The sequence below is a fragment of the Vipera ursinii genome, assembly GCF_947247035.1.
Source record: "Vipera ursinii genome assembly, chromosome: 6".
Taxonomy (NCBI): domain Eukaryota; kingdom Metazoa; phylum Chordata; class Lepidosauria; order Squamata; family Viperidae; genus Vipera; species Vipera ursinii.
Window position 1 is genome coordinate 65,868,255 of NC_139515.1, and position 20,929 is coordinate 65,889,183.

The 20,929-nt window shown below is 38.9% G+C and overlaps 1 protein-coding gene across 2 annotated transcripts in view; it reads left to right on the plus strand.

Annotated features, from left to right (window-relative positions):
* Nucleotides 1-5,272: 5,272 nt before the first annotated feature.
* LARGE1 (LARGE xylosyl- and glucuronyltransferase 1) overlaps nucleotides 5,273-20,929 on the plus strand; it is a 375,788-nt gene continuing 360,131 nt past the window's right edge. The window contains exon 1 of one of the 2 annotated variants that reach the window (XM_083365626.1): nucleotides 5,273-5,437. The gene's annotated coding sequence lies outside the window, so the exon portion shown is untranslated. The remainder of the gene's footprint in view (nucleotides 5,438-20,929) is intronic. The other variant, XM_083365625.1, reaches the window with a different exon arrangement.

The following is a 20,929-nucleotide window of genomic DNA, read 5'->3' on the forward strand; positions in this document are numbered from 1 at the left end:
TTGTAAATAGGAAAAATCTAAGTATATAGGATGTTGATTTCTCTAATTTACAGTATTTCTGTATGCTCCTTTCATCTTTATTTGATATTTTTGAATCTGTACATCCTATATTCCAAGCTGGAATGTCTTTTTGAGTTCAGAGATCATTTGGAAAACTTTCCTTGTTTTTCCATGCCTGTTTCCATCTTCAATGTCCTTGTGGGTGTTGTTGTAAGTCTGCTTCTTGTCTTTTCTAATAATTCTGTAAAACTCTTTGCGAAGATTCTTCTTGAGGTTTTTGTTTTGCCTAGCTTTGGTTTCTCTTATCAAATTCCAGTTTGTTGTGATATTCAGTTTGCTTTCTTCTCTTTTATCTTTGGCAATCTCTTCACTTTCATCCTTAATTACTTCCTTAAATCCATCCCACAGTTCCTCTTGTTCTCCATCAATGAAGTTCAAACCTCCAAAGCAATTATTGATATTCTCCTTGAAAATGGTGGATATACGGGGTGACCTTCATACTTTAGGTGATCCTGTTTCGGATACCTTGACATACTTTTGGGTTCTTCCCTCATTCTTCCCAGGAACTCGCCCATCACAACAAGACAATACACAAAGACTGGGGGGGGGGGAATATGCATACTTAATTTTATTTGCGGTATCAGTGACTATTAGAAACTGGGATGATGCCAAGATGACTTAGCATCAAAATGAAGCAATTTTCATCATGACAGATGTCATTTACTTTCATCTCCTTCCTCCCCAAAACACACAATTTTATGCATCTTTACTAAGTAGAACATTGGATTCCAATACAAAGAGAACATCTTGTTCCATACGATCAGGTACTAGGTTCAGTTAGACACACTTCAATTAACAAGAAACAGGCAGGTTTTTGGAAAGAAACATTAATGGAAAATCTATTACTGCTAGTGCTAATTTATTTACAGCCCACCTTGTGGTTCAATGTAACTACTTAGATAAAAAATTGTTGGATGGATAAATACCTTTCCTAATATCTTCCTAAAATTGTAATTTCAGGGTTAGTTCCAGATTTAGAAATACTAAGTTAAAAGACTATCCATCTCCCATTGTGTTGCCACAAACCAGTATTATTATCAACCAACCATCCTCATTACCAATCCCTATTCTGTCCCTCTTGCGAATCCTTACTGAATCCTATTGTCATGATTTATGTGTGTGCCAGTTATTACAGGTAACATGATTGGTTTTCTCCTCTGGGTTTGCTGCCATTCTCCCTTAGCATGTCACTATTAATGGGAAAATGTCCACCAACTGTATGAGTAAGTGGATCTGTTGTCACGCAATTCTATAATTTTTAAAAATCTTTTTGGCTGTGTTTTCTGTTCCTCTTACCATAGCCATTTCTCAAAAATTCCGGGGAATGTGAAGTAAAGAAACCCAGGGAAATATGTTTCCCAAACATCTAAAGTGAAAAGTATACGGTAATTAGAAACACTAAAACAGAAATAGTCCCTCTGAGAGGGTACACAAACCTGCCATGATTGTGCATCTGTCCATGTCCTTTAGAAACATAGAACTAACAAATCTTGACCAGTGGCTAGGTCAGATGATATAGGGCCATGGTTCTCAACATTTCCAAAACAACTCTGGTCATCCTGGCAACAAGTCAGCTATTAAAACTCCAAGATAATGGGTATTATGATGGAATATAATTGACTTTATATATCTCAAATCTGTGGTAGATAACAAAGATTTAGGGGTGAACCAACTACCTATATTCTGGTACATTAAGTAACCACACAAGGCTGTTTTCACTTACTGACTGGAGATGAGCCAACCTCATTAAGAGGTAAGACTGAAAATATCAGGGAATAATATTGGGCTTATGAATTAAAATGGGGATGGGTCTTTGAATAAATCTCCTGAAGAGAAGTTTTAAGATAAATATCACTTACTTAAATATGGCCTTAAGGTGTGAAATATGTCTGTTCTAAATATAAATCGGATTTCTTCCTTTCACCCAAGTTAAAATGCTTGAGCTGGCACAGAACTATACCAGCATAAAATATGCTGTACCCACAGGCAATTTCTATCCTCCCATCTGCATGATACCAACAAATGGTGCTTTCCTTATTTTTGGTGTACAGGACTAATTAAAGATAGGCATTTCTAGATTCCCCTGGCTTTTTTTCTTTCTCCTCCTACTGAACATCATTGGCTGGAAAACATCCACCAAACACTCTCTTGGTTGGATTTGCAATTGATTGGCCATCTGTCAAAAATTGTTTTCTTTTTGCACAAGTGTTTTGTGCAGGTACATTCAAAGATAACTTCCCAGCAGAAGTTGTAGAACAATACTATTTTGGAATAGTTCTGAACCCATGTCTAAAAGCAACCTAAATTAACAACTGCTGGACATGAGAAGTGCTGTGAAGTAGCAGACCGAAAGAGAGAAAAATCTGAGGGTCTTCCTTCCATTTCTCTGTGCAGCTATTTTCACTATTACAAGTATGTGTGGTCCACTGGAAGTAGCCAATTTGAAATAATTCTCCCACTGCCCACAGTGGAGTGGCTCTGGTAGACCATTTTTCAAGGACTTCAGAGGAAGAAGAATGTTCACACCACCCTAATGTGACCAGTAAGTTCAGGATTGAGTCCACCCATATGAAGTCATCTAATGATGACCCAGGGACGCGGTGGCTCAGTGGGTTAGGATGCTGAGATTGTCGATCAGATGGTCGGCACTTTGGTGGGTCGAATCCCGAGTGCCGCATAACAGAGTGAGCACCTGTTACTCGTCCCAGCTTCTGCCAACCTAGCAGTTCAAAAGCACATAAAAATGCAAGTAGAAAAATAGGGACCACTACGGTGGGAAGGTAACAGCGTTCCGTGCGCCTTTGGCGTCTAGTCATGCCGGCCACATGACCACAGAGATGTCTTTGGACAAGCGAGTTGGAAACGACTAGCACGCATGTGCAGGGGAAACTTTACCTTTACTAATGATGACCCTGACCAAATCGGTATTGAAATGTGTCAGGTTCCTTGTCCTGTGAAACTGAAGCAATCTGTTGCTTAAAAGGTTAATATTAGAATGGCGCACAATGAGTTGAAGCCGTCTCAGATGTGGACGTGATGAAGGAAACATCATGAGACTAAACAAAACGGTAGCAAGGATATACCATGCCTAGATAATGCAGGACATTATGGCTCCAAGGATGTTGCTAAGGGCACCCAGTCCTGTGGGTGGTGATTTCACGTGGATATCTACTCCTGCAGAAAGAGTATAGAAGGGATTATTCGTTTAGAACACAACCCACGAAGTGCCAGTTTCAGAGGAGTCCCCATGGAAACTGGGAAGACCGCAAGACAAGCACAAAAGGTTTATGAAACTAAAACAGAAGCATCAGCTTGCCAGAGTCTCTACTCTCTGGCTTCACTTAAAAGTCAGGTTCCTTTTCGCTCCGGAACCCGATTACACAGCCTTCTTTTTGGCGAACGTGAAACTGTCAGATTCACCTTGAAGTGATAAACTCCCTCATCTGGCAAACTTTTAGCCTAGCTACCTTCCTTCGGATCGTAAGCTAGAATCGAGAAATTAGGATGCAAGCTTCTGAAATTCGGCGCCGAGCGTTCAGCAACGAACCCACGTTTCGGACTCTTTCCCGCCCCCTTTGCGGAGCTTTGCATCTAGAACTCCTTCTCGGTCCCCGTCGAGCCTTTTTCACCGATTTCTCGCCACAGGTAGTCCGCGCAGAGTCCCGCGGCGCTCGCCATGCAGGAAGCGCAGGCGTGAGACCGCGTGCATTTGTTCACTTCGGGTTTTTGGGTTTGGACCAGATATTTTCCATCGCCGGCTATCACGGAGCCGAACCGGGCGACTTTTTTTTAAGGAAGGCTCTTATTCTGGAGCAGTCCGGTGCGTTGAGAAAGAAGGGACCCCAGTTTCTTCCTTAGCGGAACTGGAATCCAAAGTCACCCTGCCGCCGCCCTCCCGTCCGTCCACTACCCCAGCGTTTCCCAACCTTAGGAACTTGAAGATGCGTGGACTTCAACTCCCAGAATTCCCCAGCCAGCTATGCTGGCTGGGGAATTCTGGGAGTTGAAGTCCACGCATCTTCAAGTTCCTAAGGTTGGGAAACACTGCACTACCCTTTCTGGCTCGCTCTCCCGGAGCGGATGAAGGAGACACGGGAGGGGGCGGGGGCCGGGAGAGGGGGAGGGCCTCTGCAGCAGGGGGCCTCTCCTGGTTGGGCCCGCGTGCGCCGCCTGTCACTGGGCGGCGTGTATGTCGGCGGCCTGGCCCCGCCCCGCCTCTTCGCAGCCCGCGGCGCGGACAGAAATGACACAGAGCCTGGGTGGCTACCGCTGCCCTCAGCCGCCGCTCTTCGCTCCTGGGCTGTCCTGAGGCCGGGTGGGCGCGAGGGCGAGGAGTCTCCTGGCGCCACCCGCGAAGAGCAGGAGGAGCAGCAGGAGGAGGAGGAGGAGGGAGGGAGAAAGGGAACGGCGGTGGTGGCGGCGCTGCTGCCGCCGTCGCCGCTTTCAGTCGGCTTTCCCGCAAGCGAGAGAGGCTACCCCGGGCAGCAGCCTTGTTAAGCGCCGCCCGGGAGCCCGCCTTCCCCCGTGGAGAGGGGGCCGCTCGGCTGCTGGCATGGTGGCATTTGGACCGGCGGCGGCGGCAGCGGCGGGGCGCTGCTGAGAAAAAGCCCAAGCCGGCGACCAGAGAGTGAAGGAGCGAGTGAAGCCAAGGCAGCCCAAGCGCAGCGCAGCTCTCCAGGCCGGGCCGCCACATCTTTTTTTTTTTTTTGTCGCCCGCCGTCTTCTCGGGGGCTTTCCCCGCCAGCCTCTCCAAACCACAGCCGGGCCTGGCGTTCCCCGCAAGGCGTGCCTGCAGGCCCCGGGGAGGCCGCGGCGGAGCTTGGCAGACGCGCTCCTACCCCGACCGCCTCGGGGTCCCGCGGGCCGCCGGTGAGGGGGGGGGGAGGCTCGGGGCGCGCGGCCAGCTCTAGGGAGTTGCTTTCCCCCAAGGCAGCATGAAGAGAGACGGAACGGGCAGGCCCTGAAGAGGCAGCCGGGGAAAGGGGCTCTCGATTCTGCCAAGTCGTCTTCCTCTCCGCTCCCCACCCACCCACCCCAGTTCCGCTGATCTCGCCCAAATTGGGCCGACGGGAGCTTCCCCAGCCTGGGACCGCCGGAGGGATCCCGCAGCGCCGGGCTCAGTTGGAGCGGAGCCTTGTTTTCTGTTGCAACTAACCCGCCCCCCCCTCCCCCCGGCCGCCGCTTCGCAGCATCTCCAGCGAATTAAAGGCGGACCAGGACGAGGGGCTTGCCCCTGGTCTCCCGGCGCGTTCGTCGGAGCAAAACAACCACTCGGTTTAAGAAAGGGCCAGTGTCACTGGGGATCCCCCACTGACAAAAGACTTGAGAGCTTTCCGCGGCGGCGGCGGCGGCGGCAGCAGCAGCAACTACAGAGAAGGTAAGGAAAGGGTTGCTCTGGGCTTGGGCGGTGATGCTTAATCGGCTTGGCATTGCTTTGTGGGGAAGGAGAAAAAGGGGACAGCTTTTTTTCCGCTTCTTCGTTTTCTCTCCCCCCACCCCCGCTTTGGAAATTTTCCTGCACTCCGATCCCACACATATTTCTGTAGAAGAAAATGTGCCTTCTATGTCCCCCCTCCCTGAGAGTCTGATAGAATTATAGCTATAAGGCTAATGGTCTGTTTTAACAGATCCAAATAAAGTTGTTTATTGCACATATAACATTGAGGAACCCACTGCAATCTTGGGAGCAAGTATCCCAGATCTGAATGGATTTCTACAGGATCATAGCAACTGCAAAAACGTTCCCTAGTAGATGATATACCTTTTTTCAGTAGCTGACAAACAATGACTAGATTTTATTTAGCACTTAAGGCACTTGTGTGAGATTGAAATTCCCCCATAGAAAAAGTTAAATTTTGACTGCTTTTTTCACTTTTTTAAAATGATGTTTCTGAGTCTGGGACTTTAAAAAAGTTGGGAGAAATGTCACTTGTTACCTGTCATTGAAAAGATTGTTTCAGGAGACTTTGTAAATGAAGAAGTTGGACTTATTTTTTCCTGTAATAGTTGGGTATTCCGGAAGTGTTTGAACATAAAAGATTTCAACTTATTAGTGAGACTTTAAATCTCCTCACTGACCTCAATCAGATATTTTCCACTGTAGAGTCCAGACTGCATGACAGCATGGCGGGGGAGCAGTGGGGGGAGTGTTAGAATCCTATTAGTACCACTATTGCATTATATGCCACTTTAATAAAAAGAGATTAAAAGGTGGCTTAGAGAAAAGGAACATGTTTACAGTTAGAGTAGAAATTCCTTTTAATCTTAGTATGCATATAAATATATGATTTTCGAGCCAGTTTGTTATAGGAGAGAGGGTGAAGCATGCTTTAGGTATTGAGAAGAAAGAGAAATTTGTCCTAGAATAAAAAATACGAAAGAAGCAGATGAAGATTTAGAAAGAAATGTGCAGTTTGTCCATAAGCATGTACATGCTTAACTAGGCATCAATTTGCCAAATGAGGCATACTTTTTAAAATAATTTTGATATGAACTATATTGGAAGAATTTTCTGTGATCCGCATGTTAGGACAGTATGTGTACTAATGTAATAAAATCTCTAATGGAGAGCCTTGATTAACATGAAAGCTTTCCTTTTATATCAGAATTATATTCTACCCTTTGTTTAAAATGACACAGCTAGCAAAAAACCTCTTTCTTTATCTACAAATAATTGCTGATGTATCCACACCTGAAGGTATATTAATTAGCATGCTAGAAAGGTCACTTCAACATTTCCACAAGCAAGCTTTCTGGCTGCTTTGACTTAAGCGATTACATTCAATAAAGAGCTGTCACATTATCAGCTGTGTCCACTTCTTTTCCAGGATGAATGGACAGTAAACATTTTTCAGTCTTCTCTGAATTTAGTCTCCTCCCTTAATAGACAATGTGGTTAAATGGGATCTTTTAAAAATGGATTGCTTTTAACTCATTAAGTACAGTGTTAGACGACTATTTAATTGAAAGGGGGGATGTTTATACACTTACTTACATTACATTTCTGCAAGAGATTTTTGTTGTTACACTATCTAGCTATTGTACCATTTAATTCATTGAGCTCATCTCCCTGGGGAACAAATAAACGATGTATTGACTCTATAGAGGTAACATGAAGTTTCTCAAGGCTTTCTTTAAGTATTGCTATAATTATTCCTAATTTATAGTATGCATTCCACATCCATCTAATATAGTCCTCTTTTGGCTGCATAAAATATTTTTCGATGACTCTTTTTGTATTATCATTAAGGACAGTGAGTAAAGGTTTTTGTTATAGTTGATTGATTCTGGAGGCTTAGGTAAAAATGTTTTAATTAAACAGCTGTAAAATCTTTAGCAGTTAGCCCCGAATTTCTCTCTTGATTTTATTCTTTGCCTTATGTGCTTAGAATGGAATATGATAGACAAAGCTATAAGCTAAGATGTAAAATCATTAACTTGGCACGCTAAGCAGTGTTGTATAACTATAATATACTTTAATATAATGAGCTAACTTTTTAAAATGTATCTCACTTTGTTCACTGAATAAAATAATTCAGGAGTGACTCTTAAGTGACTCTTAAGTCTGATTTTAAGTAAACTTACTTTATATAAATTCAGCTAGATTAATGAATTTTATGCATTTATGATAAATATGTGAGAGTTGTGGTGTTTTGTCTTGCTCACCCTGAGATTTTAATTCAGTGTGCCAAGTTAGAGTGGTATATGATTTGCAGTGTTGTAGACAAATGAACAAGTATGGGCATTTTGTACTGTAGAACAATCATTCAGTTTTTATATTAAATATTGGAAGAAGAGCTGGGAGGAATCTGACAAGAGCACAAATTCTAAAGAACTCTCTAGCAATATTTGGAAATTTTCAGGTTATCAGTACTTTCTAATAGAATATTCACAGACTTTATTTTCTCAAACTTTGTGGGAAAGAAAACTGAAGTGACCACTGGGATTTTCAGATAAGTTTTTAAATCTTAATTCAGCATTGAATTGTAAGCAGATAAATAGAGTTTGTTTCCCTGCCCTTGATTCCAATTATGAGTTCTCTTAGGCTTCCATTTAATTTTAGTAAAATTAGGAAGTTGAGTAATTATTTCAGCATGTAGTTATTAAACTAAATGTGTTAGTGAGTGCGGTGCTAATTCAGATCAGTATAGGAAGTTATGCACTGTACTCTCTGGAATCTTAGTACATTAGCTGTTAAAAATAATGATGACCCTTTTAGCTAAGAGGACATGCATATGAATAAGATGAATGATAAATCACTCTGTACTCAAAATGTCATATAAATTACTCTTTATCACCTTTGTACGTAAGAAATAAAGAAACTTTGATAAATGAACTGAAGGTTGCTTACCTTTCCCCTGTGATTTCAAGAAGGACTTGTGAGCACTCCATTGGAATAATGTTTTAATTTTATATATCAGCAGTGCTGAGTAAATTGCTATTTGTATTCTTCAATCTTCTATTCAGGAATATATTAGAGCAATACTGTTGTTGCTATTCTTGGCCTCTCCCAGTACATTGGGAATCTAGTAAGTACAATGAGTCCAAATTCTAATAAGATAGATAGAAAAATCTAACTTAAAATTAAGTAGGTTCAGGAACTCCTACTACCTTAACATTTTTGTTGTTGTTATTGATGGTATAACAAAAAGGCAGGTAAAAATCTGCAGTGGCTGCATAGTCATTGATAGGTAATTGACTTGGCAGCTTTGCGGTTGAGTGTGCACAAGTTATGCTATCTATATTAAGGCTACTGCTTTTTTTCCATTATTTTTCCTCCCTGAGTACTGCCTAGAATCAGTATTTTGGCTGAATGTCTCTGCTGATGTCATGCATTAGCAGTTTTTTCCTTCCATTCAATTGTCCAATTCTTGTAGATTGCCTGGAAAAAATTCTACAGTTTTCTTGGAATTTTTTTTAAAGGTGGCTTACCATTCCTTCCTTCCCTAGAGCTGAGAGAAAGTGACTGGCCCAAGGTCACTCAGCAGGCTTTGTGTCCAAGTCAGCACTACAATTCATAGCCTTCCAGTTTCTTGATGCCTTAACCACTACACCATACTGGCTTTCTGATTACCAACTACTTACAATAACTATGCTTTTTGAATACACTGGAAAGAATGTACTTGAATATGTACTAATATTAGTAGTACTAGAAGGTGAAAACTAATAGCTATGAAAATGGCAGATATCCTGTCTGTTTTTTTAAAAATAATATATGTTAGATTTGAAATTTCATTATGCAGAAATTTGATAAACCTTTTAGATATTGAAGAAGTACACATAAAAGAGAACTGGAATAGGGTTGAATACTAAAATGCTAGATACTGTATGCAATATTGAACTTGATTAGAATTATAAGACTTCTCTAAATACAATGCTGCACAGAGTAACATGGAATTTACAAATATACTACAGAGGTTGCAACAAAACTATACTTTTTCTGACAATCAGTGATAGTTATTAGAATATTTCACCTAGGTTAAGTTATTTTCTTCACAAATAAATTGCATTGTTGCATAGAACTATCTCCTGTGAGTTTTATTCAGCATCTGTTATTCTGCGTGCCTCTTTTTGGAAATGAAATGTTCTTATGTATTCTGCAGTGATGCACAGTGCTACAAAATTTGCCTAATCACCTGAGCATTTCTTGTTACACAGGTATCTATGTACTTGAAATATGGAAGTATTTCCATATTGGCCTTCAAAATCCAGTTTTCATAATTGTTCTTTTTAGTTATGTATCTTGGAGCTCACATATTGGGATAAATTGATACTAGAGAATAGTGGCCATAAAGTGATTTGTTTAATTGGCTATGTTGCATAAATTTAGTATAATTCAAGAAACCATAATGCTTATCATTTTTTCAACAAAAAAATCTGTTCACATTGGGTACATTATGTGTGAACTCAGGTAGTACAAAAGAGTGATGGATAATTTGGGATGGACAACTAATTCTCTGATTACAAACTTTGACTTTGTACTTGGATCATGACCTATTTCCTTGAGTTTGGGTTTAAAATGTTACATTGAGACTGAAATTTGTAAAAAATAAAGTAGGTGATGCTGTGCTACATTTTTAAGTAAGGGAAAATCTTGTTTTGTGTTCCCCTATGTTACAACTAAATTACACCTAGGATACATCCATAGAATATGTAAGCATTGTGGTCACTTTTGTATTTCACAGTGAATTTTAGACACCAGAAATTTTGTTTCTAAAGAAGAATATGCAATCATTGTGAAGTTGCTTTTCTCAACCCACAAAAGTTGACCACACCTGATTATTCAAAACAAGTGTATGTAGGTGACATTCTTTATAGTGTTAGGTTTTTGCTATTGTAGATAAAAAGGTTTTATAGGTTAATCAATTACTTTGACCAAAAAAGTTCTACAAAATTCTGTATTCTGTTATGAAATTTGATTGTGGGGGGAGGAGGTTTACTTGTTTGTTTTTATTTGTAAAAAGTAAGCAGCATATAGAAATGCAAGTTTCAAACACTAATCTTACTTTGTTGCTGTCAATGCTCATATTTTGTACTGACCACATGCCATTGGTGAATTACGTGTTATATATTTGCTTTCCATTTATGTAAACCATAAACCTGGTGACCAAACTACAGCAAATTCCATTTTAAATCTTTTTCTAGTTAATATTGTGGCCAAAAAAGCGTGAATGCATACATTCTCTAGAGACATTACTGAGAACCCAAAGGTAGCATTAATGAATGAGTGGGCGTGCTGAAATTCAAAAATAGAATTAGAACAATTAGGATGAGGTCTCTTTATGTTTCCTTTCTGATTTTAATGGTGATTTTGGATCATCAGCAATCACTATGAATCACAAACCTTTTGTGTAATCAGACATTTCTGGCACCTAAAATGCCATCTTCCACCTACAGCCAAACCAATAATCTGTGTGTCCTTTGGTAACAACTTGCTTCTCCTATACATTCTTGTCTTCACTTTAGGTTTTGGTGCAAATGAGGATTGACAGTAGTATCTATAACATCTCTCAGGCTTAACTGCCTAGAGACACTGTATAAACTATAGCTAAGCAACAGCAACATGTAAGATTTCTGTCATCATAACAAGGAAAAACTCAATCAATGTGAATATATGCCACATTAGTGCATTTCATGCTCTGATGGCCTCCAATTCAATTTTGGATACAATTCAACTTCTGATGCTCCTCATTTATGTCTTTCAGGATTGATGCAAATTCTATTAAAATCCATGTGAAGATTCCACAGGTCTTCCATTGGGTTTAGAAGAGATCTGTTGTTACCAACTTTAGTTCGTTAGAATCAGGCTTGTTGGTGTGTGTTGTAGTTGGTGTGTTAATAAATCAGAAATACTATTGCATATCTGCCTGTTAAAATTATGCAGAGTATGCAGATAGTTGTTGCTTAATAACTGGTCACTTAGTGACCATTCAGAATTACAACAAATTTCCCAAAGGCTTCTTATGACTCATTTCTGGGGCTCTGATGGCTGCACTTATCCCCACAGTCACATGAATGTGCATTTTAGTTCCTGGCAACTGGCTCACCTTTTCAGAAGGTTGCAGCATTCCTCAGTCACACGGCCATGGTTAATGACATTTTTTGCTTGTTTTTAGCAATTTCTGGCAAAAAAAAATCCATAGGAATACACGGATATGTTTAGCAACTGTTGTGTTCATTTAATAACCATTATGAGAAATGTCATAAAATCAAGTCTGGTCACATGGGTGCTTCAAACATATAACCAGCATGACTTGCAGTGGAAATTCTAGGCTCCATTATTGAGATATATTGACACATAATTAGTCAAGGACTACCCATATGCTCATTTTTTAAAGGTAGGACCAATTAATTTTTTAAGAAAAGTTTCAGAACCCAGCTTCAGATATACTGATAATTCCACCATGACTTCTCCACTTCCTGGTGTGAAGTTTATATGATTAGGAATAGAAAGAGAAGAAGAAAAATATTCTTTCTTATAGTAAATGCTCATAATTACCTTTTAAAAATTATTTTAGCCAAAGTCATTCAAAGTGAAGTATTCTTTTGGATCACTTTCCTAGTTGTTTGGGGAATTACACTTACATGATTTGAGGCCTTCTTTAGCTGTATTCCTGAACTTTGAAACATTCCCTGTGCCTGCTCTGATTAGGGGATAAATTGTTGGTCTTTAAAGGCTGAGAATTTTTTAATTTTAATTTTAACTGGGGTTTTTTATTTTTCTCAGGGTTTTATTTAATCTTTTTTAATTTGTTTTAACGTTTGTATTGATTTTCTTTTAAATGCCCTGTAAACCGCCCTGAGTCCTTCGGGAAAGGGCGGTATATAAATCTAAATAAATAAATAAATAGGGTTAAAAATACATTTGTGATGTTTTTTTAGTTGATGATGTGATTGATTTTGTTTCAGTTGTTTTGGATCAATAAAAATTAGTTTTTTTATTATAAAGTTTATGTCTGCATGTCTTCCAGTCAGGGTTTTTTTTTGACTGCTGGCAACTGCCTGGACAAGGCACTGTGATTTTCTTGGGAAGATTTCAAAAGCTGTTTGCCGTTGCCTGCTTCATAAGGCTGAGAGAGAATTACTAGCCCATGTCACCTAGCTGGCTTTATATCTAGGGTGGGAGACAAGAACTCACACACTTCTGATTTGCTCTCAAACTGCTTTTAAATATTAGAAAGGTCTTATTTTCTAATATTCAATCACTGTTCTTCTGTAATTTGAATCCATTATTCTATGTCATCCCTTCTAGAATGGTTAAACTTTAACCTTAATTGCTATCAAGTGGCTTCTACTGAGTTACTAAAACACCATTTTTAGTGTATAAAATGTAGTTAATAATAAGACTCATAGGTATGGAAACACTGTGGTGCAAAATTACATAAAATTTCTCTTAAATTCTAAAGATTGACCTTTTTGTAAAGGATGTCACAAATTCACTGGAAGATCTGACTGACTGGTAGGAAAGGTAAGCAAATGAGATCATGTTCAGGTACAGTAATTTTCAAAACACAACATGCTAAGAGTTTTCTGGGGCCATCATAGGTTTGTGGTATACACTATTAAGAACAATGTGGCTAACTATGTCACATAATTTTAATCTCACCTATTTAAGAGACTTGTGTTGTACTTATGAACTTAAAAATAGTTGGAACCATTTAAATCAGAGCTCCCAAACTTTCCGGCTTGGCGGCCTGGAAGGAAAGGGAGCAGCAGGGAAATGTGCACATGTGCAGTCCTGTGTGCACATGCGCAACTGGGATGCATGCACAACGGTGGTACTAGCATGTACCCACATGCGCAAGCAGGGCATCTGCAGTGTGCACACTGGCACCCATGCGCATGTGCAAGTAGGCTGCTGGTACCCGCATGACGCTGGCAGCAGTGCTAGCGTCCCTGCATATGTGCAAATGGGGCCACTAGTGCTTGCGCTGTGGTGCTACCATGAGTGGGAGGGGGGCTTGCCAGCTATTCCTGGAGCCTGGTGGCCAATAGGCCACAGCCTGGTACTGGGCCACAGACCATAGTTTGGGGACCCATGATTTAATTCAGTAAGCCCAATCCTGCTTTGTGCAAAAATACAAATTTAAGCATATCTGATGGATGTTTGTCCTCTTGAATACATGTAATGAAATGAAATGAATTCTACCACATCCTTGAGGAATTAGTTCTACTTCCAAACTATTTTTAATATTAGAAAGGTCTTTTCTTTCACAGTCTCTATTCCTGTAATTTGATTCCATTATTCCATGTCTTCCCTTCTGGAATGCTAAAGTACAAGTCTTGGTTTCTGTACGTAGTTTATCCATCAGGTATTTTAGAAGTGTGGTATCCTATTTTTCTTTATTCTCTTTTCAAAACTACGTTCAGTTTTCCCAGTCTCTATTTACAGGACTTAGCTTCTAGTTTCCTTGAGTATCGTTGTTACTCCCAAATGCCGTGCATTTTGTCTAGATCCTCTTAAACTTCAGTGACTAGGACACAGTCAAGGTAGGTTTGACCCGTGAAGATTAAAGTATAGCTGCTACTTTCCATAATTTTGCAACTATAATTTTGTTTGATGCTGCATAAAATCTCATTTTTCTTTCATTCACATTCCTACATTATTTGCCAATGTTTAATGTTCATTAGGTCACATAGGATTAAAAAAAATGCTTATTTTTATAAAGGATAGTCAATGATTTTGTCCTTTCTCAAAGCCTTTCTGAACAATTTTCCAAAACAAGTGAGAGTTTGTGTGTTGTATGGAAGACAAATAACTTCAACAAATTACACTTCTCTCTTTCAGGGATCAAGTGCAGTGTAACACTTTACTGTTTATCCCAGGGGTACTTGAGCTAACCTTTAAGAGTTAGCTTAACACATCTTAAAGCTAATGGCAGATTTTACATATTCTATGCATTCTCTCTCAGTCTAAGTTGTAGTTCACATACATTATATGGAACATGGCAAACTAATCACATTAATATTTGTGTGCCTATAAAAATTTGTTAAAAATGCTCTACTTGTTATTCTGAGCAATTAATGCTTATTTTCTACAGAGATAAATTTCTTGAGGTGGCATTCTCTTAATTTATACTTTTTAAAAAAATATCTTGAAATATCTTTGAAAACTTTTGGCTTTTTTGTAAAAAAAAAAAAAGACCAAATGCTGTTTTTGAAGAAAATACTTTTATTCTACCTGCTTAGGTGAATGGATTCTAATGGATTTGCAAACTGATCACATGATAATTCTGGAACTTTTGTTCTCTGGTAGGCATTTGAAGAAGTACTGTTGGTAATAGCAATAGCACTTAGACGAGACATGTCAAACACAAGGCCTGGGGGCCAGATCCGGCCTGCAAAGTGGTTTCATGCAGCCCACGAAGCCACCCTGGAAACAGTGAGGGAACGGCCCCCACTGCCTTGGCCTTGGCCCAGAGACCCTCCTTCTGCCAGAGACCCTCAGATCTCTCCCACTCCTGCCCAGGCCCCCATAGGCACCCTTGATGCGAACGATGTAGAGCTGGCCATGCCCACCCAGTAGGCCATATGCACTCTAGCCATCCCCACCCAGTAGGCCACACCCACCCAGGCCACACCCACCCAGCCCCTTGAGGGCAACCGCAATGCTGATGCGGCCCTCAATGAAATTGAGTTTGACACCCCTGACTTAGACTTACATACTGCTTCACAGTGCTTTTCAGCTTCTTTAAGTGGTTTACAGAGTCAGCATATTGCTCCCAACAGTGTGGCTCCTCATTTTACTGACCTCACAAGGATGGAAGGCTGATTCAACCTTGAGCCAGTGAGAGTCAAACTGCTGGCAGTTGGAAGAATTCGCCTGCAATATTGCATTCTAACCACTGCACTACCACAACTCTTATAGTGTTAGATACAGAATTATCTCTTACAGCATAGATTGGACCTAGTTCTGAAGAAAAATCTTAATGATACTAATCAGATATCTTACATATCTGCTATTCTGTTTGCTTTTGACTGCATCTATCCTTTCCAGAACTGCTTTGGAAAATGAAAGGTAGATGATTTCTTTCACATGGAAAAGAGCACTCAAATGATTTTTATCTCTAGGGGGATTTCATTGGACATTTCACAATAGAGCCATTATTACCTTTCTGATATAATCTACCTTTAGGCCAATCTTTATCTTCATCTCAGCACTATTTGTATGCCTAACACATCTTGTAAAAAGGAAAAAGAAAACTGCTGCTTTTTACCAGTTGGAAGCAAAAGAGGAAGGATGATTATTGCTAAGGTGATGTTTCCTTATAATAATTCCTCTTTTCTGTTTCTGGTATGCTGTTTTACCAATGCTTCATAGGTTGATAAGAGGTTTAAAGGAGCAATTTTAAGGACAGATCACAGTTAACTACATTAGGGGTCTCCAACCCCCGGTCCGTGGAACAGTACCGGTCCGTGGCATGCCAGCAACTGGTCCACACAAACAAGCTAATCCCCATCTGTGGGATGCAGGCAGCATACAACACAATGCACTCTCTGGTCCGTGGAAAAGACTTTCTCCATGGTGCCCAAAAGGTTGGGGATCTCTAAACTACATGGTACTAGGTGTGAAGAAAAATGATCACTACATGTAGAATGATAGTTGGTGAAATGCTATAAAAAGAGCAATTTCTCCAATAACAGATTCTAGATTTTTTCTTCCTTAAAAACAGAACAAATTTAATTAAAAACCTAACTTCTCTTTATATAACAATAACAATATTAAAGGAAAGCATGATTATAAGTATTCTTTGACTTACAACCATTCATTTAGCAACCGTTCAAAGTTACACTGTTACACTGAGAAAAGTGTTGACCAGTTCTCATAGTCAGTGCTTTTTTTGTAAAAGAAAAAGGTGCCGGAACTCACACATGTCATACAAACCACCTTGCCTACCCTACAAGGTTCCATCCAAAAAAGGTGCCGGAACTCTGTTCTGAGCGTTCTATGAGAAAAAAAAGCCCTGCTCATAGTTATGACCATTGAAGCATCCCTACAAAATCAAAATTTGGGAGATTGGCAACTGGCATGTACTTACAGCAGTTGAGGCATCCCAGGGCCATGTTTTCACCATTTGTAGCTTTCTTAGTTGGCTTCTGATGAGCAAAGTTAATGGGGAAAGCCAGGCTTGATTAACGACCATATGATTCACTTAATAACTGTAGTGATTTGTCTATCAACTATGGCAAAAACGGTTGTAAAATTTGGCAATATTTACTTAACAACCACATTCCTTAAACAATGGAAATTCTGGTCCCTGTTGTGATTGTAAGTTGAGGACTACTGTATTTGTAACCTTACTACTTAGGATGTCAAGACTCTGTCTGATTTAAATCCTGTCATATAAATGATTAAATGTTAAATAGCTTTGTAAGTCTACAGTTGCTTCAAATTTTCACAGTTGATACCAGAATACTGAAGAATAAAACATGGATATGATTTGCTGCAATTTCATAAATAGATTTTGGGATATTTTATTTGTTGACTTGTACCTTTGCTCTTGTCCCTTAGAGCAGGCATGTCAAACTCACGACGTAATGTGACATCACATGAAATATCGTGACTTTTCCCCCATTGCCAGCAATGGGGTGGGCGCGGTTTCAGTATGATGCATCCGGCCCACGGGCTGGCAATTTGACATGCCTGCCTTAGAGACTGCATCTTCTGAATCTGCTTTATAGTTCTGGAAATGGGAGCTCACAGTAGGAATAATTTGTTGCTTCTAGAAAATGCAGTTCTAGCGGTGAAATATAATAATATTCTTAGGCTTTTTTTGCTGACTTATGAACATAACAGGAAACTGAAAATGATACATGTTTTATATAATCAATATAATTATAGTGTGAATTGTCATGTGGCACAAATTGAAACATAATAATTCATAAATAATTGAATTCACTTGAATGGAACTTACTACCTGAGTTTAGGATTTGGCATTGGGAACTTTGAAAACATGAATTGTTGGGATATATTTTATAAGCATTTAAATGTGTATGCATTGTAATTTTCTGTTTGGACTAAGCAAGAGTAAGCGAAATATGGTAATGGAATGTGAAAAAAATAAGCGAAGACAATAAAAGCATGAGATAAGAAAAAGAAGCAACACTAAATTTAGTTTATACCAGCATCATTTACTATACCTCTATTTATCTTTGCAAACCATTTTGACTTCTATGATGTACATGTACTGGTTCAGAAAGACACAAACATTTAGATATAATCCTAAAACACTGTTATATTCATTGCCCAGGAAAAGAAAAATGAAATTGGAGTGTGTATGACAGGTATGCCAAACATATTTCACATTGGGAATTATCTGTAGATGGGAGTCAACAGATTTTGGGTGGACTTGGTGATGAACAAAAATGTCCTTTTGTCTGGAATGGTCCTAGCGACCACATATTATCATCTGGATAGAGACAGCAGACAAATACTAGTTGTCTAATCTATGCAAAGACAGATTTGTCTACCTAGCTTAGTAAGACAGATATGTCCGATAATGCAAATAGAAAACTAAAGCAAGTTCTTAAAACTAAAGAAAAATTAAATTGAAATAAGATATTAGCATGAACCAGTGCCAGTTAAGACTCTGAGGAAATGTATTGTTGTTTTGGTGATGATAATGCAGGATTGCTACACATTTTTAATACTGCACATAAACATCTGTCTTACATGTTCACTTTTGTATTTTGGACATATTTGAAACAAGGTATCTGAGCTGGTGGCATTAATTCTTCCTATTGTGAAAAGGAACAATAAATGAAGACAAGGATCAGTTCTTTGTTCCTTTTGTGATTGTGGATAAAAAAATATCCACAAAATGTATAAAAATGTATCCTCCCTTTTCTTTAGTTATTACCTTGTAATGGAAAAAGATGGTTGTTCTAGAACTACCTTTTCTTTTTAAATACCATCTAAGCAGCTCTCCTGCTGTGACTTCAATAATACATTATTTCATGTTCAGAGGATTTAATGTGTTTTTTTTTGTGGTTTTTGTGAGTTGCAGTTAGATGATAAGAAAAATCACTATAATAAGCTGGATGTAAATGCCTGCTGACTTCTTCTAAAAATTTCAAACCATTTAATTTCCCTCAAGTTCTCCAAACATTGCATGGCTTGTACATAGACAGGAGATCCTAGAAAAGATTCAGCTATGATAAATGTTTTATAGATAAGAACTTGGAGAAAAAGTTCCTTGCTGATGAATTCAATAGGTAAGTAATATCTTAGTTAAATATTATGTTATATAGTTGAAGGAATAATGGCTATCTGGCTATTATATTATATTGAAAATTTAATCTCTAAAATTGCTAAATTAAATTACAGCTGAGAAATGTTTCACAATGAAATAATTGCTTTTGAACGTGAAGTGTAGGAAATCCATGTTTAAGACATACCCACTTAAAAAATGTTTGCGTTTGTATTGGGATTGAAGTCTGCTTTATTTTATGAAAGCTTTTCCCTTCAATATGAATGTTACACTTATTTTTTTTCTTTCGTGTATTTATGATTTCTTATTCATTTGTCTATATTATGTATCATCCATCTTTGGTATAAAATGTCAAGTTAGGGACTATAAATATTTTAAATACAATTCAAGACAGGAAAAACTGGTGCCTATGTTATAGTCATAATGCTAAGAAGGCTACAATTTGACTTCAAATAGCTGTTGCTTAATAAATTATTTGAATTATAATTTATTGAATGGCATAACATGAAGTTTTTCCTCATGACACAGAATCTACTGTGCTGCCAACAAACTTGAATAATAATTTAGTAAAGGAAAACACTAACTTTGTATACTGTAATACAGGTAACTTCTAACCGTTCATTTAATGATGGCTCAAAGTTACAATAGCCTTGGAAAAAGGTTTTTTATGATAGTCTTAGAAAAAAGAGCTTAACAATCTGTACTCACATTTATGACCATTGCACCACTTTCACAGTCATGTAACTGCAATTTGAGCAGTTGACAGTTGGTTCATATTTATGATTGGAAGAAGCGTCATATGGTCATGTGATTGTGATATGTGACCTTTTTTGCCAGACCACTGAGTCTTTTAACAATCACATGATTAATTTAATGACCACATGATTTGTTTGTAAACCACCAAAGAAATCATTGTAAAATTGGGTCTGGTCATGTGGTGACTTGACCCCAGCAATTTACAACCAAAATTCCACTCCTAATTTTCATAATTTTAGGATTACCTGTAGACCATAGGAATATGTGCTGCAAATAAAAATTGGGATATAATTTATAATTATAATTATTATATTGGAAGGGACCTTGGAAGTCCAACCCCCTGCTCAGGCAGGAAACCCTATACCATTTCAGACAAATGGCTGTCCAGTCTCTTCTTAAAAACTTCCAGTGTTGGAGCATTCACCGCTTCTGGAGGCAGGTTGTTCCACTGGTTAAGTGTTCTAAGTGTCAGGAAGTTTCTCCTTAGTTCCAGGTTGCTTCTCTCCTTGATTAGTTTCCATTCGTTGCTTCTTGTCCTGCTTTTGGGCGCTTTGGAGAATAGCTTGAGTCCCTCTTCTTTGTGGCAGCCCCTGAGATATTGGAAGACTGCTATATAAACTTAATCAATCTGAGTTATATTTTAGTATCAGAGTTTAGGAGCAAGAAGAGAGAAAGAATATATTCAAATGCCATTCAAGTACAATCAACAATGTAAGCCTAATATAGTATAGCAGAAACAGCAAAGAAATAGCAGCATGATGCATATACCTCCCACCATCATAGGTAGTCCTTACTTAACAGTAAGCTAATTTGGACCAGAAACTTCGTTGTTAAGCAATATGTTTATAAATTGAAAAAGCAGGTAACCACACCACTGGGTGATGGCAGTTCCAGCAGTCCCAACTGCCACCATTAAAAAAGGACCATGTGGGCCATTAAGTGAGCATTCACAGCTTCTGGTTGCAGGTTGTTCCACTGATTTAATTGTTCTAACTGGAAATTTCTCCTTAGTTCTAGGTTCTCTCTTTGGTTAGTTTCTATCCGTTGCTTCTTGTCCTGCCTTCAGGCGCTTTGGAGAATAGCTTGATTCCCTGTTCTATGTCTTATGCTGTCAGCATCTTAAATTCTATTCTAAGTTCAGCCCCACAGCATCTGTCCAGCTACATTTCCATTATTTGTATCTAGATAGTCTTCAATATATGTATATTTTACTGCTTGTTTCACAAACATTGTCTATAATATAATGTGTATTTTCTGCTTGTGTTTTCTGCCATGTTATGTATATTGTTTAGAATCAGAAGCAGAAAAAATAAATTTAGGTCACTTCCACATTGAAGTTTTAATGTCATTCCTATGAACCGCATTGTCATCAACCTCCTTGGCTCTACCTTTTCTGCAGTTGC